This window comes from Sinohyriopsis cumingii, chromosome 14, assembly GCF_028554795.1.
Source record: "Sinohyriopsis cumingii isolate HCF-2022 chromosome 14, ASM2855479v2, whole genome shotgun sequence".
Lineage (NCBI taxonomy): Eukaryota > Metazoa > Mollusca > Bivalvia > Unionida > Unionidae > Sinohyriopsis > Sinohyriopsis cumingii.
In genome coordinates this window covers 123,283,602-123,301,472 of record NC_142974.1, presented here as the reverse complement: position 1 = coordinate 123,301,472, position 17,871 = coordinate 123,283,602, and positions in this window count along the sequence as shown.

Below are 17,871 nucleotides of genomic sequence, written 5' to 3'. Positions count from 1 at the left end.
ATGGCCCTCGTTTGAATAGATACCAGCGATCATGTATATTGACCAAAATTTGTATATTCCCGCCCACGATCATGTATTTTGTATTAAACCGTATATTACACGAGCGCTCTGTGGCGAACTCGGGGGGGGGGGGGGGCCTATTATACCCGCTATATCAGTTGAGAAATATATTGAACAGATCAGGCCCCAGTACTCTCGCTCTGAAAAACATTAAAATAATTATATGCAGAATATCGGTATGTCTCCCTCTTGCCGAAAATGTCAGCACCATATATATTTTGCAAGTAATGTAATGGGTATAGTAACACACACACGCACACGCACACACAAACACACTTTTTTTTTGGGGGGGCGCCGGAAATATCTCCCCCATTTCCAAAAAATTAAAAAGCATTTTATGTTTGTGTCTTTCTCCCTCAGATGTGTTGTATGTTTTATTTAAAACAAAATTTTATATAAAAAAATTTAGTTTGTAGTTATTTTGATGGGGTATTTATGTTTCCATAGTGTTATCTAAAGGGTTGTTCGTCCGAGTCTGGTTTCCCTCACCTTGCTCGAAATTCCTTCCCTTGAAATATTTTGTGACCTTTGCTATATGTCGCCTAGGTCTCAGTGTTTGCTATATGTAATGGTGCTATATTGTATGTATGCTATATTTTCTTTATGTTTGAGACAGCAAGTATAGATCAACTATCTTTCCCAGTTGTATTTCTTCCTATATGATGTTATATTGTATCTTTTAATTTGTTTTATGGTTTTCTAATTTTGACGATGGAATGGTGTACTATTTAGATTTTGTTTAAAAAAAATAATTTCTCATTTTATTATTCGAGTGATAATATGTGTCGTTCTTCATAATAGGTTTTAAAGATGTTGATAGGTAGGTTACGCTCGATCCAAGGTTCACGCTTCTTTATTCTTTATGTGTTTCTCCTGGGTCGCGTTAGGCTTCCTTTATTTAGTTTATCTGATTATGCTTTATTGAAAGATCCAAACGTATGTATGAGACCACATTATTGTGCAGTGGTCATCCATGCAGTGCGGGAGCTGTATGGATTTTAAGATATAGAAGAAGTTAGTAGGGTTTTAAACTAAGTGTTATACAGTCTGTATTTGTGTCTCTGTTTTATCTGTTTATGTTCTACATGGCGTGTTTTCAAAGACTTTTGATGGGCCTGTCCACTTCGCTTAGCGCCATGTGACTTAGCCCCATGATGTCATCGCTATTTACTTCCCCCTTATATTTTCCCTGTATCCCTTACTATATATGTCTTTAGAATTTTTTTCATAGAAAGAAAAAAAAAAAATTACAAAATTCTTTTATTGTTTTCTTTCTTCCTTTCTTCTCTTTTCTCTTTTAAAAAAAAGTTATATGGGTTTCTTTGAAATATTTGAAATATAATTTGAAATTTTCTTTAAAATATGGCTGTTGTGGGGTGCGAGGAGGGGGTATGGGTATGGCATCAGCTCGCAATTGCGCTACGCGACCCTTCGGTCTGTCATACCTATTCTTCTCTCCCCCAATTCCAACATAAATTGCGTTATATCAGCCTGACGGTAAGTATCTGTTCGTCGTAAGTCGTACTGAGTTCGTATTGTGGTTAATATTCTTATTTTTACGGCGTATCCTATTTAAAAATCTTTATCACCTGTTCACAGGATATCATCGTAGTTACTATATAGTCTATACATTTTTAGAACGATTTTGTTTTCGTAGTCTACATCTATGAATAAAATGTTATTTTTGTTATACTTATATTTTTTTTTGCAAAATTCCATTATTAACTTTATCCTATTATGTTTAGTTTTTTCACATTGTGCAATCGTATGTAGTTTGGTGAAGTTCGCTGTTTTACATAAAGGGCATTTCGGCATTATCCTGAGCATACGACGTTTGATTGCCTCTTCGTCTGTTAGCCAGGTGTTGTGCAGGTATTTAAAAAATTACAATTTGTGTTTTGACAGATCTTATTTTCACCAATTTTTCCAAGTGTTTGTCCAATTTACCCCCCAGTTGTCCTGCTCTAATCTACATTTTATATTTTTGGTTACCTCCTCCCTAATCCAAGCGTCACTTTTACTTATTTCTATTTTCCATAAATCTGTTTTGTCTCTATATTTTAAAATTAGTTCTCTTATATGTTTAAATTTGCGTGGCACTTCAATTTTTTTATATTAATTTGTTATTTTTGTATATCTCTGGTCGGTTTCTCAATGTGAAGCCGAACCAGTAGATGTACAGTGCTTCCCACGCTGTAGCCGGGTATGATTGCAATTTTTTTAATCTATTGATTATGTTAGTTAACTATAGTAGTAGGGGGCTCGGCAACCCCAAGCCTCCTTTGCTTTTGGCCCTATATAATGTCTCTTTTTTTACATAATGCATTTTATGATTCCATATATAATCTATTATTTCCTTGTCTGTTTTGTTTAAAATTGTATTATCCATATATATGGATTTAATTATGCAGTTAATATTTGAGTATAAATAAGTCTTGGCCACTTGGGCCCGCTCCATGATACGTAATGGCGCCATGGCCAGATTTTCATATTTTCTCTTATTTTGTTGATAATATGTTCATAGTTTTCTACAGCTTCTTTTCTTTTTTACCAAAGTAAACCCTTAGGGCCTTTACCGTGTCTCTCAGTAGGTGTGTGTGTGTTGGGGGGGGGAGGGGCAATCCAGGGTGGTTGCCCCTCCAGTTAACTATTTTTAAGATTTCGTGCTTGTTGTGGTTTATTTTGGAACCCGACGCTTTACCAAATTTTTCAAATTCTTCTACTAGATGCATATAGCATTTCCCCTCTCTTATAAAGTTGGTGCAATCATATGCATGTTAGAGCATTTTTTATTCTTTTTTAGGTTTGGTATTTGTATGCCTTGCATTCAGGGGCGGATTAAGGCTCACTGGTGCCCTAAGCACTGACAAATCTTGGTGACCCCCTCCTTTCAACGTACACATGGGAAGATAACCCTAGGGTGTACCATGATCAAAAAACAGAACATTATGATCAATTGGCACTAGTTTTATCATTTTTTTTTTTACAAATCCTCATTCGCTTTGTTTTTCTTTTCACCCATTTCTCAACTTTGTGGTGCCCCCTTTGGCCCTGGTGCCCTAAGCAAGTGCTTAGTCTGCCTAATGGTTAATACGCCCCTGCTTGTATTTCTGGGTTGTTTCTTATCGTGTGACTTAGGATTTCTATTGCCAATACGTATTGTAGCGTTGATAGTGGACATCCTTGTCTCACTGATCGTTTTATTTAAAATTATTTCGTGCATTTCCCGTTTAATTGTACACATGAAATTATCCCAGTTTGTAGGATTTTGGTCCATTTCAGAAAGTGGGTCTGAAACCAAATTTTTTAAAAACATTCTTTATATAGTTTTGTTCAAATCGGTCGAAAGCTTTCTCCTGGTCGAAGAGTACCATAACACTCATCATATATGTTTCATTTATGTAGTTAATTATAGTTTTAATGTTTAAAATTTTGTTTTGTATATCCCTCCCCCACAAGTTTGATTTACAATAATTATTTTGTTTATCCTACCCGTTACTCTATTTGTTAAAATACTACTTAAAATCTTATAGTCCGTGTTTAAAAGTGATATGGGCTTCCAGTTTTTAATCTCGTCACTATCCCCTTTCCGTTTGTACATAAGTGTGATAACTCCCTCCCTCATAGATTTAGTCATTTTATTTTTACTTAAAAATATATTGTTATACAAAGCGTTTAAGATCGGGGTCAGTTCACCGTGGAACTTTTGATAGAATTCCACGGTGAGTCCATCGTTCCCTGGAGATTGTTGTGAGTGTAGATATACTTTTTGTGATTTCTTCATCTGAGATGACGTCATCACATTGGTCTCTATGTTCTGTTGATGTCATCTCACAGTCGACATTTTTTAAGTAGCTGTCGATTGTGCTGAAGTATATGTTCTTTGTGGTGTATAGTTCTTTATAATATTTGGAAATATTATTTAGGATATCTTCTTTTACAGTATGGGTTACATTGTTTATTTTGATTTTGTTTAAAATTGTATCACCCCCTTTTCTAAATTCTTCTCGTTTATATACGTTTTTTGCCTTGTTGTAGATCTCTATAAATTTTCCCGCCCTTATTATTCTCCCCTGATTTTCGTCTTCTTCAACGATTATAATTTTGTCTGTCAATCGTTTTTTTTTTTCTCCATCGTCGTTTGTTGTTTTGCTTAGTTCGAATTTGAGTTCGTGTTTGTCCTTTTTCTGTTTTTCCGCCCTCTATTTGAGTACTGAATAGATATTATTTTTATTATGTTTTTCAAAACATCCCAATCAATTATTATATTAATATTTTCTTCATTTTTGAAGGTTTCAATTTCTTTTTTTATTTTATTTTTTGGCCCATATTTTTCTATTTTTTTTATTTTTTTTATTATTTTTAGGTCAATAGTGAACATGAAATGGTCTGATAGTTTTTGGTTGGTTATTGCAGTATTAATATATATTAATGGATCATAAAAAGTCCCGTAAAATTTATAAAACCTGCTAGACTGGTTTTATTTAAAGTTAAAGGTAAATTCTCTTCTTAAAATGTTCAGTTTTCTATGAATGTCATGTAAATTGTGTTTATTTAATAAATTTACCAATTCAGTTCGGTATATTTTGTCACTTGTTAGGTCAGTCGTTCTGTCAATTTCGTCCCCTACCCAGTTGAGATCTTCCCCTATGATTAGATTTTCCATCGAATATTGTTGTAGGTAGGTATATAAGTTTTCTTTAAAATTAGTTTCTTATTTCTATCAGCTGGCATGTACACATTTATAATATGGCAATTCAACATTTTAACATGTAGCAACCGTCCCTTAAAAAATTCCCCAACCTCAAACCTTTACTAGCTTACTGCCTGTTTTTTTTTAAAAATATTATTGTTGCAACCCACTCTAATATCATTGTTTGTAAAATTGTTGCATATCTTTATTGCGTTAAGTTTGTCTTCTCCTAAAATTTTGAATTCTGGCTTAATTCCATAGTGTGTTTCTTGCATCATTATTATCTCAAAGTTTGTTTCTTTGGCTATTTTGTCTGCTTTCGCTTTGTATATCCCATTGCTGTTGATAGTAGCGATCCGGAAGTTTGTTTCTTCCATTTTTGCTTTACTCCCAGGTGCCGCATCACTTTTAAATATAATTTAATTGTATATATTTCAGTTAAATTTATTATATTTACACACACACCAGCACGCTCGACAAAGAGCGCTTGAGTAATATACAGTTTGATACATCCTACATGGTAGTGGGCAGGAATATATATATAGGTCGCTATCCTTCTGGACCGAAGTAGTAATATTGTTCCAATGTTACCACTCGACGTCCTCGATTTGTGCTTCATCGTACTTGCAGTCTATACACTTAAAGTTACAATGGAAAAGTGTACATGAACATACTTATACCATAGACAGAGCCTTGAAGTACTACTTATTTCGGTTTAAAAATGTAAAAAAAAAATAAATAAAAAAAATTAAAAAAATTATGAAAATAAAATAAAAACCTAGCATGTGATAGTTCATTTCGATAAATTTGCACAAGAGCATTTGACGTTCATTTTGATGTCAGTATATATTTATATCGACTAAGTGAGATTTGTTTTCAAAGTTGCTTTATTGCTGGTAGTGCTTCTGTTTTCAAGTTCGATATATAATAAAACCATGGAGCAGTAGTAATAAAACAAATCATGAACAGCAACCATCATCATCATCATCGGGATTATTATTATCGTATATGTTGGTCACAGCTATGATCATTAATAAAAAGCGGTTGAAATATGAACAAGATTCCATCTCTTTAAATAGCAAATACCCTAGCAAAGTGTGTGTGTGTGTAATTTTTTACGTAGCTTTAAAAAAATGCAATCATATCGCTACCATGTCTGCATTGTGACAGTTTATAGTGATGTGCAGCAATGTGGCATCATGCCACAAACATACAGCATTTTGTCCCACCCAATCCCATTATCCTGACACCAGTCCGACCAATCCGAACACTAACCTCTTAATGATGGGCGCCAAAAAAGGCAGCTGCTAGTACAATTTTTACAAGTCTTTAGTATGATTCGGCCGGGGTTTAAATCCGCGACCTCTCGCATCCAAGGCGGACGCTCTGTAGAGACACTGCACCACCGGAGCGATCACTTAACAAAGAATGTACGATATTGGTTCCTGTTGTTCTTGACAACTCGACCTGGAGACCTACGTGAGGGAAAATGAAGGCGCATTATAAGGTTATAATATACGAATCCAGAATTTTTTTGATAATTATAATTTTTAAGAAAGTTAGTGCCTGTTAGAATTTGACAAAGTGTGCTTGCAGTAGCGTACTAAGGGGAGGGGGAGTTTACAACATACTTCGATGCTGACACTACTGATTTCAAGCATAAAATTAAAGCTAAACAACAGCATAACATGTTAATATATTTTATTAAGTACGTCTTCATTTGTCTTACCGTGCGCCAAATGCCTTCCTACACGAACATGTTCCACATAGGTAAATAAGTTGTACCAATCGTAAACGACCACCGATTTCGACATATTTGATATCAATTTATAGGTTTCTCATCAGTTTAAATCGATCTATGCCACACACACACACACACACACACACACACACAAAAATAAAAAAATATGCCGAAAATGAATAATAAAAAAGTTGCTATTTGTGACTCATTGTCGCTTGCGACTTTACCGATCTTCGTATCCTTGATGCTTCCACCCTTTCCGTTTAGGATGGTAGCACATAATTGGATGCTAATACTATAGATTTGAAGCATATAATTAAAGCTGTACAACAGTAAATAATATGTGTATGTATCTTATTAAGTACGTCTTCATATATATGTTCGTGCGCCCATAAACGAATAAGTCATACCAATAGTAAACAAACACCAATTTTGACAAATTTCATATTATTATATAGGTTTCTCATTAGTCTAACTCTATCTGTGCCAATAGACATGTGTGAACATACAAAATACAAAAAAGTGTACTTTTTACTGAATATTGGGTTCGACTTTACTGATCTTCATGTCCTTGCTACGTTCATACAGCGATCCCGTTCTGCGATGGTCGCACATACTTCCATGCTAATACTATAGATCTGAAGCATATAATTAAAGCTGTACATAATTATAAAATATGTGTATGTATCTTATTAAGCACGTCTTTATCTGTCTTTCCGTGTGCCTACATCTGACCTATACGAACGTTTTCCATTTGGGCGAATAAGTCATACCAATCGCAAACAAAGAACGATTTTGACACGTTTGATATCAGTTGACAAGTTTTTCATCAGTCTAAATAGATCTGTGCCAATATAAATGGGTGAAAATGCAAAATAGAAAAGTTGATATTTTTCACTCAGTATCGCTTGCAACGTTACCGATCATCGATTCCTTGCTACGTCCATCTGCCATTCCCGTTTTGCGATCGTATCACATTTTTACGATGCTAATTCTATAAATCTGAAACATATAATAAAAGCTGTACAACGGTAAATAATATGTGTGTATGCATCTTATGAAGTACGTCTTCATTTGTACGTCTTTGCGTTTAGTGCCTTCCTAACCAAATATTTTCCATATAGATGAATAAGTCATACCAATCGCAAACAACCAGCGATGTTGACAAGTTTGATATCAATTGATACGTTTCTCATGAGACTAAGTCGATCTCTGCCAACAGACATGTGTGAAAAAGCGAAATAAAAAAGACTGTTCTTTTTACTGAATATCGCGTGCAAAATTACCGATCCTCATATCCTTTGCTACGTGAAACTACCATTGCCGTTTTGCGATTGTACCACATATTTCGATGCTAATACTATAAATTTGAAGAATATAATTAAAGCTGTACAACAGTAAATAATATGTGTGCGAATCTTATTAAGTACGTCTTCATTTGTCTGACTTTTCTCCTAATGTCTTCTATACGATCGTTTAACAAACAGGTGAATAAGTCATTACAATAGTAAATAAACCCCGATTTAGAGAAATTTGATATCAATTGATAGGTTTTTCATCAGTCTAAATCGATCTATGCCAACAGAAATGTGTGAAAATGTAAAATAAAATAATTTGTATTTTTGACTCGATATCGGTTGCGACTTTAACGATCTTCATATCCTTGATACGTGCCTCTGCCATTGCAGTTTGCCACGGTACCACATATTTCAATTTTAATAGTATAGATCTCAAACATATAAGGAAAGCTATACAACAATATATAATATGTGTATGCATCTTATAAAGTGCATCTTTATGTGTCTGTATGTCCGCCCAATGTCTTCCTCAAAGAACTTTTTCCATACAGGCAAATAAGTCATAATAATAGTTTTAAAACTCCGATGTTGACAAATTTGATATCAATTGATAGGTTTCGCATCAGTCTAAATCGATCTGTGCCATAGATATGTGTGAAAATGCAAAATAAAAAGTTGGTATTTTTTACTCAGTTTCGATTTAGACCTTGCCGATCTATATCCTTGATACTTGCTCTACTATTGCCGTTTGCCACGGTACCACATATTTCAATGCTAATACTATAAATTTGAAGCATATAAGGAAAGCTATACAACAGTATATAATATGTGTATCCATCTTATTAAGTAAGTCTTCATGTGTCTGTCCGTGCGCCCAATGCCTTCCTCAAAGAGTATTTTTCATATAGGCAAAAAAGTCATACCAATCATAAACAACCACCGATGTTGACAAATTTGATATCAATTGATAGGTTTCTCTTCAGTCCAAATGGATCTGTGCCAATATAAATGTGTGAAAATGCAAAGTAAAAAGGTTGATATTTTTCACTTGGTGTCACTTGCGACATTACCGATCATCATATCCTACTACGTGCCCTCTACCCTTGCCGCATTGCGATCGTACCATATAATTCGATGATAAGCATTTGTCTGTTTTGTGCGCCTAGCATTTTACAACACGAACGTTTACCTTAGAGGCGAATAAGTCATACCAATCGTAAGCAAACAAAGATTTTGACAACTTTGATATTAATTGATAGGTTTCTCATCAGTCTAAATCGATCTTATGCCTATAGAAATGTGTGAAAATGCAACCTAGAAAAGTAGGTATATTTTACCCCGTATCCTTTGCGACGTTACCAATCTTCATAAACTGGATACGTACCTCTATCCTTGATCTTTTGCGAAGGCATCGCATACTTCGATGTTTATACCAAGGATTTGAAGCATATAATTAAAGCAATACAACAGTAAATATTATGTGTATCTTATTAAGTACGTCTTCATGTGTCTGTCCGTGCGCCAAGATCCGAACGATACGAACATTGTCCATATGGGCGAATAAGTCCTGCCGATCATAAACAACCACGGATGTTGAAAAATTTAATATCAATTAATATTTTGTCCATCAGTATAAATCGATATTTCCCAATTGAAATGTGTAAAATTGCAAACTAAAAAATTGGTATATGTTTATTCGATATCGATTTCGACTTTGCCTGTCTTCGTGTCCTTGCTACGTGCTTCCACCCTTCCCGTTTTGCGATGATAGCGCATGCTTGGATGATAATACTATAGATTTGAAACATATAATGAAAGCTGTACAACAGTAAATAATATGTGTGTATGGTTCTTATTAAGTAAGTCTTCATTTGTCTCTCCGTGCACACAGTGCCTTCCTATCCGAACGTTTTCCATATAGGCGAATAAGTCATAGCAATCGCAAACAACCAGCGATGTTGACAAGTTTAATATCAATTGATAGGTTTCTCATGAGACTAATTCGATCTGCCAATAGACATGTGTGAAAATGCAAAATCAATCGTTTTGTTCTTTTTACTGAATATTGGATGCGACATTAACGATCTTCATATCCTTGGTACGTGAATCTACCATTGCCGTTTTGCGATCGTACCACATACTTCGTTGCTAATACTATATATTTGAAGCAAGTAATTGCAGCTGTACAACAGTAAATAATATGTGTATGTATCTTATTAAGTACGTCTTCTTTTGTCTGTCCTTTCGCCCTCTCTTCCTATACGATCGTTTTCCATATAGGTGAATAAGTCATAACAATAGTAAATAAACCCGGATTTAGACAAATCTGATATCAGTTGATATTTTCTCATCAGTCTAAATCGATTTGTGCCAACATAAATGTGCGAAAAGGCAAAATAAAAAAGTTTATATTTTTGGCTCGGTATCGTTTGCGACTTTAACCATCTTCATATCCTTGATACGTGCATCAACCATTGCCGTTTGCCACGGTACCACCTACTTCAATGTTAATAGTATAGATTTGAAGCATATAGGGAAAGCTATACAACAGTATATAATATGTGTATGCATCTTATAAAGTACATCCTTATGTGTCTGTATGTCAGCTCAATGTCTTCTTCAATGTGCGTTCTCCATATAAGCAAATAAGTTACAACAATAGTAATTTTTTTAAAAACGCGATTTAGACGAATTTGATATCAATTGATAAGTTTCTCATCAATCTAAATTGATCTGTGAAATATATAAATGTGTGAAAATGCAAGTAAAAAAGTTGATATTTTTTACTCGGTGTCGCTTGCGATATTACGGATCATCAACGGATCATCATATTCTACCTACGTGCCTCTACCCTTGCCGCTTTGAGATGGTACCATATAGTTCGATGATAATCATTTGAATGTTAGTGCTCCTAGATCTTTACAACACGAACGTTTATCTTAGAGTCGAATAAGTCATACCAATCGTAAGCACACAGATTTTGACAAGTCTGTTATTATTTGATAGGTTTCTCATCAGTCTAAATTGTTCTATGCCTACAGAAATGTGTGAAAATGCAACCTAGAAAAGTTTATATATTTTATCCATTATCCTTTGCGACTTTACCATTACCAATCTTATATTCTTGTTACGTGCCTCTACCATTGCTGTTTTGCGATGGTATCACATATCTCGATGCTGATACTAATGATATGAAGCATATACTTAAGCAATAAAACAGTAAAAATTATGTGTATGTATCTTAAGTACATCTTCATTTCTCTGTCCGTGCGCCTATATCCTTGCAACATGATCGTTTTCTATAAGGCTAAATATGTCATGTTAATCGTAAAAAAACCCCAAAGATTTGAACATATTTGATATCCATTTATTGGTTTCTCATTAGTCTAAAACGACCCGTGTCAATATAAATGTGTGAAAATGCTACCTTGAAAGTTGCCTTTTTTGTCTCGGTATTGCTTGAGACTTACCGATCTTCATATCTTTGCTACCCTCTTCTACCCTTGCCGTTTTTTGATGGTTTGTATATAATCAAATAAGTCATGCCAATTGTAAAGAACCACCGATGTTAACACATTTGATATCAATTTATAGGTTTCTCATCCTCCAAATCTTTCTGTTTTCAAGAAACGTTTTTCTAATTCAACTAACGGGTCATCACGCTAAAATTATGCTAATGACAAATGTCATCTTAATATCCTACATACTAAACTTAGACAAGCAGGTAGTCTCCTGAATTCCGACCTTTACATGGTGAATTTAGTTAACTCTTTTACGTGTGCATGTGCTTATGATAATGAAGAAGTTTAGCACTTTGTCTATTGCCCCTTACCTAATGCCAAAGATCCCAGCTCTTTCGCTCTACCTTTCAACACACTTCTTGGTTAAGTCTAGATTTATCATTGAAAAGTGACGTGACTACCCACCTACAATAAGATGTCTTTCTGCTTGTGTGATGACCCGTTAGTTAAATTAGAGAAACGTTTCTTAAAAATAGAAAGATTTGGAGGATTTCGAATATCATCAGGGAGAGAGTTCTAAAGACGAATCGTATATGGTAAAAGGTCGTGTGAAAATATAAAGTTTGGTAGAGATTGGTGTGATACTTTGAGAGTAATGTAGACGATAATTAGATGTCTCATATCTCCTTTGTGGAAGAAGTTCGCTTAAATAGTTAGGTACTTGAGTATTTATAATCGAATACATAATGCATAATCTCTTCCTTTTCCTTCCTTGTGCAAACCAAACAGTTTCCGCATAAAGAGACTATCTAGAAGAATTGATGGGTATAGATCTGGAACGATCCGTGCATCTTCCATCTGATTTTCCCCCTTTTATTCTGATCTTTCCGAATCTTCAATAGAGCAATTATCCCAGACTCCAGAAGTATATTCTAAGGTTGGACTTATGAATAGTGTATATAATTTAGCCGAAGTCAACAATTAGTCTGTATTTAGACGGTAGTGTTTTATCTCCTTTCTTATACATCGGTATGTCATACGCTAGCTTGCACTATGTTAGGAACACGCTGGCTGGGAGTGATTTATTTAACAGTATTTGCAATGGAACATACATTTCTTCAACTATACTTGTACAAGTTTATTACTTATTGGATTGGTTCCAGCGGTTTTGTTTAGGTCAAGACTAGTTATTACATCAATAATTTCTTGTTTATATATAATGATGGCAGAAATAAAAGTTTGATTTCTAACTTCAAAATGCGGTAACTGTTTATCATAATTTTTTTAAACGTGTAACATATCAAACTTGCGAGTTCAACAGATTGCACTTCTCCTGATCACTTTTTGCAAATTTAGATGATCATTTCGTACGTTTCAGTGGAGGTAATAGGTTCCATGTCTTTGTAGAATGTACTTGTTATCTCATTATTTTCCAATAAGGTCGAGGATTTGATCCGATGGCAGGGGTTGAACCTGCATCCTTTCGGTCGCAGGTCTGAGACGCTAACCACTGAGCCAATGTGGCTCCTCTTAAGATTAATATACCCATATGATATTTTCCAGTATCATACGTAACTATATGATACGTTTAATAACACCCAAAAACTCAGCAAATGCCGGCATGACGACTTATGAATTGAAGGTGTAATGACAAATGTAATTTAAAGTCAATTATGTAACCTATTTTTATGCTTTTTATTGAATATCATTTATGTCATGTGATACACATAACATAATCTTACATTTAAGATTATTTAAAATGAAATTTATGAAATTCATTAAATAGTTTCAATCTTTTGCGACTCTCGTAAAAGATCCTTCATTGTTGTTCATGTAATTTTACATGTCATTATATTCCTTTATTGATTTGCACTTTGGTTACAAAAGAGACAACTTTGTTACAAAAGAGACAACTTTTGCAATTTAAAACTTATTTCATCTATACTACACTAGTATAGCTCATGAAATGAAGGCAGTTTACTTGGCCTCTAATTCATCTATAGGGAATGATACCTGCGGGAGACTGCTCTATCTGATCAGTGTGTAACTATGGAAACGGTAAATTAGTGACCTCTTCTCCAGCATCGAGCTTTAGGTTAAGACTGAAATTCGCTGTCTTATGTAATGTTCTGTATCTGCAGTTTAAAGCTGGGAGAATTATAGAAAGAGAAAAGCAAGTAAACCCTTCTGTAAACGGAGCAAACTCGCACTTTTACATTGTAAAACTAATTTCTCTTACAATCATTTATGAATAATTAAAAATTACTGAGTAGTAACTAAGAATATATAAATTCTTTAGATGGAGACCCAAATTTCATTTTTTAAATTATCGCATTTTTTTTATGTTTACTTTCCAGATACATTTTAAAAAAAATTTCTCAAGAAAATATGAAATCTAACAAAAGATGAACGAAAGTCTTATTATTTTGATTTTTTGTAAAGAGAAAAGAAAGAAAATTATTGATGACATAACCTTTCATCATGACATATACACACTAGCCTCCACAGAAGTACTTTTATGACAGTACGGTTAAAATAGAAATAAATATGCATATCCAGTTGTAAACTATCCCGATTTATGACTAAACATTTATACTGTGATAGGGTATTCTTAGTAAATAAAATGTGTGTTATACAATAAATGAATAGGAGGTATTCGATGAATGGACTGCATGCATTTCAGGTGCAGTGGCTACTCAAGATTATTTACTGATGCACAAACTAGTTAGAGTTGTCATACTGGTTGTCATTCCAGGGATACTGACAGTCAGTGATTTCCACCTTGTAAAATCTTTCCTCTAGGGCGGACAATAATAATAGTTTCTGAAGCTGATTTTATTAGCAATGGTTTGCAAAACAACAACAAATATCCTTGTGTTTTATCAACTCATTATGGTTCCGCTGCTTTGATAGAACAAAAAGGAATGCTCTTTATTGTTTTATGAATGTTATGCCCTTTGACAATGGTTAACATTTTGCAGGTCACGATCACTTTGGCATAAACTTATTTTATGCATGGCAGTTGGAAACTACGAAAATCTTATTAGAGGCGAGCTGTATAATCGGCAATTACATTGTTATTGTGAAAGAGTTCTGATAACTAAATAAATAAGTAAATAAATAAAAACACCAACTTGTATCATTAAAAGTTGCCAAGTGTTGTTTATACATTGTACGTGGCGTAATTCGTAAGTTTACTCGGCATCTTTTCAACTCAGTAACGCCTGATAACGGTCATAATTTTACCTAAATAAGTGGGTCCTTTGAGAGCATCGTAAATGTATGGAGGAAAGGAAATTGACTTTTATGCTCATCTCAAAAGATTTGTTTGTATTTCTGCGAAATAGCCATGCCTAACCAAAGAATAGCAAAGAACCCCCCCCCCATTGTAACTACAAAACCTTGAACAAGTGCGAAGTTACCAGTTAATGTTATTGTTTGTTTCTATTTGTCAAGTTGTCTTCGTGTGTGTAAATTGAAAGCTTGTTATTACTAGTCAATATCGTCAATCATATTTGCTCCATTATTCCATGCAGATAAGAAAGGAACTAATTTTGTGTTGAATTTGTGCCCCCACCCCCCACCCCACCCCGGCACGGTACAACAAACAAACACTTGATTGAAAATAAAATAAAAGAAACTAACCTTGCATTGTTATAATGTATTCCTTCTTTTTTCATCATGCGAAATTTACAGAACAAAATATATCAACGAACTCCGTAAATGTAGCGGATGCCGGGATGCGTATGCATCCTTACTGTGTGTGTATCGCTAATGTCAGATAAAAAAAAATATATCGCAAAAGAAACGAAAATATCACCAGATTGCTTGAAGGCGCCTGCTATTCACGCATGATAAGTTACAAGGTACAAACGGACCAATATTGTATTGTATCCAGGTTAACTATACGACGATATCTCGCAAATAAAAAAAATCATTATTTTAAAGAACATACAATGTGACTGCAAATGATAATCTTTCGCTAGTATGGGTTACGAAAGTATTATTATTTATTTTTTATATTTTTTGGGGGGTGGGAACCACCAGACAGATGCACCCCCCACCACAAAAAATAAAGTGTTTTCATGTACTCTTGTATACCACAAGATGTGTGTGCTTGTTTAAAGTTTTAAAAAAAGAATTTTGATCAAACGTTTAGTTTATAATTAGTCCTAGTGTTTTCGAAAGGGTAGTAGTCTGAAACATGGGTCTTATTCCCATTTTCAGATTTCATATCCTTGATTTTTAGTGATCTTTGCCAAGGATTTCCTATGTTCCGTGTATGCTATGTGTATCAATGCTATGGTGTGTGTATGCTACATAGTCTGTGTATAGGGACAGCAATACTATGTCAAATTTGTCCCTGTTGTCTTAATATATATTTTTCTATGGACTTTTCAAATTTATCTCATCTTTCAACGATATTGATTCATGTGCACAAGCAGCGCTAGCCTGCCAGCGTGGTGATGAAACCGTGTTTCCAATTTCAGTTATGGTACTCATCATTGGCCCCGCTGGATCCGGTAAAATACAACTGTTGTTTATATGAGTTTACGATAATCACCTTGGCATCTTGATAGCATCATTGGCTGATGATCAGCTGTGTTATCATGTGCACAATTTTGTTCAAAAACGTTAAGAAGTGGCACAAATGCTTGCAACGATTTCTTTTCCACTATCGACAAAGCCCCTACCATTGACGATTTGGATGTCAACAAAAGCAATGAGGTGGTTTACGACGATATGATGATCAAGAAGCAAGTCAATCCTGCAAAAATATTTTCATGAGACTAGCACAAAACAGGGACGTGATTTGGTTTCCTCAACTATATCCCATATGCTGAAGCGGATTTAGGACAACTGTAATATGTTGATGATATTTCGTTGTATTGACGCGCATGGTCTTGGAAACATTCATTGGACTTGGAGTGCTGCTGACAAGATGTGGAGTGAATTTCGTGACATGTTTGGGTGGATCTCGTTGGATCCGTTTACTTTTTATGACGATTGATTTGACTGGTAAGCCAGACAAGTATTGTTCAGGTCTGGACACGAACGTGTCCCACACGGATGTGTCTAGCAAGGATGCATCAGTTTAACAAACATCATGTAACAAATAAATTATGTCCAGCACCGATATCAGAGAAACGTACTTTAGAAAAATGTTGTGAAGCCGCTTGTGAACAGCAAGAATTAATTCAAACGACATACTGCAGGAGAGGACCTCACAGCGGGATGTGAAGAAATATTCACGCCACTGGTGAAGCCGACAAAGAAATTCCAGAAGGTGCCTAGGATATTAGAAAGGCCACAAAGCCGCATCGGCAAAAGTCGCAGAGCTCAGAGATTATTACATGTTTCCCAGAAATGCCGGCTGAAGTAAAAGACGTTGGAGAACCTAAAGAGTCACCAGCTATGCACCGCGCAATACGGGAAACACCGGCACATACTTGAAGAACTCATTCTAGATTTTTGGATTCTATGCCCCATCTGGAGCGATATGTTAGTGGAATAACCACCTCAAAACATAACAAGTTATGGGTCAGGTGACTATACCGGGAGTTTTGTGGGTTTAAACACGCCTCTCGTGAACCGTTTTGAGTCTTATAATGGCGTATTTAATTTGGCTATAAATGGTTAAATGCCTGAAGTAAATAAAGAAATGCAACAGTGTCTCAAACTCATGCACGTGCATTGCAACCAATCTCTGGAAATGAGACAAAAGAATATTCGGATCAAGTAGCGGCATCTCAACCAAAACGTGTTCCTACTCACGTAAAAATGAAAAGACAAAAATAAAAATAGCCTGCAGCTTGAATGGAAAAAATATCAGAATGGATAGACGAACAGGAACCAAGGTTGGCAACCAATATGAAGACACCCCAACCCCCCGGCAAAACAAGGAGAGGGTCATGGGTGCTTGCACCCTGTAGACTTTGTAACCCTCATGACCTTGCTGATCGATTTGAAATACTTGTAGGATCCGTTCATGCAAGCAACAACGCGCGCCCCAAGTTTTTAATTAGGCTACATCGATTTGTCAGCGGCTGCTCACCAATGAGGGAGATACATCGTGCATTGATGCATGATGCTGCTGAACATATTCATGCGGTATACACCGATGATGAGATCTGAAACGATCGAGGCACTTCTTTTCTTGCGTGAAATTGCTGCTTCAATGCAATACGTGGATGAAAATACATCTCCAAGCGTGACTTCGATTATTACTGTTTCATCCACCAAACCAGAATTCAGTTTGATCGTTTTTGCACATTTAAACGCCGGGGACTTACGCATGCTTGCGACTGCGTTAGCCTTGCTGTGGGTGTATTATAGTTGCCCAATATCCGATCCCAACAGTTTGGTGGCCTTCCCGCTAACAATTCATTTTTGTTTTCGGTAGACAGTAAGGCGAACTGGCCTACTATCGAACCTACCTCGGGTACGTACGACACAGAATCAATCAATAAGAAAATTCGATGAAAAATGTCGGTAGTGACTGACAAAGACTCTAAAGTCTCTAAACGTACTCATGATGCCACACTCAGCTCTGGCATTGTCATTGTTGGTGTTGTTGTTGTTGTGGGGTTTAACGCCATTTTTCAGCACATGATAGGC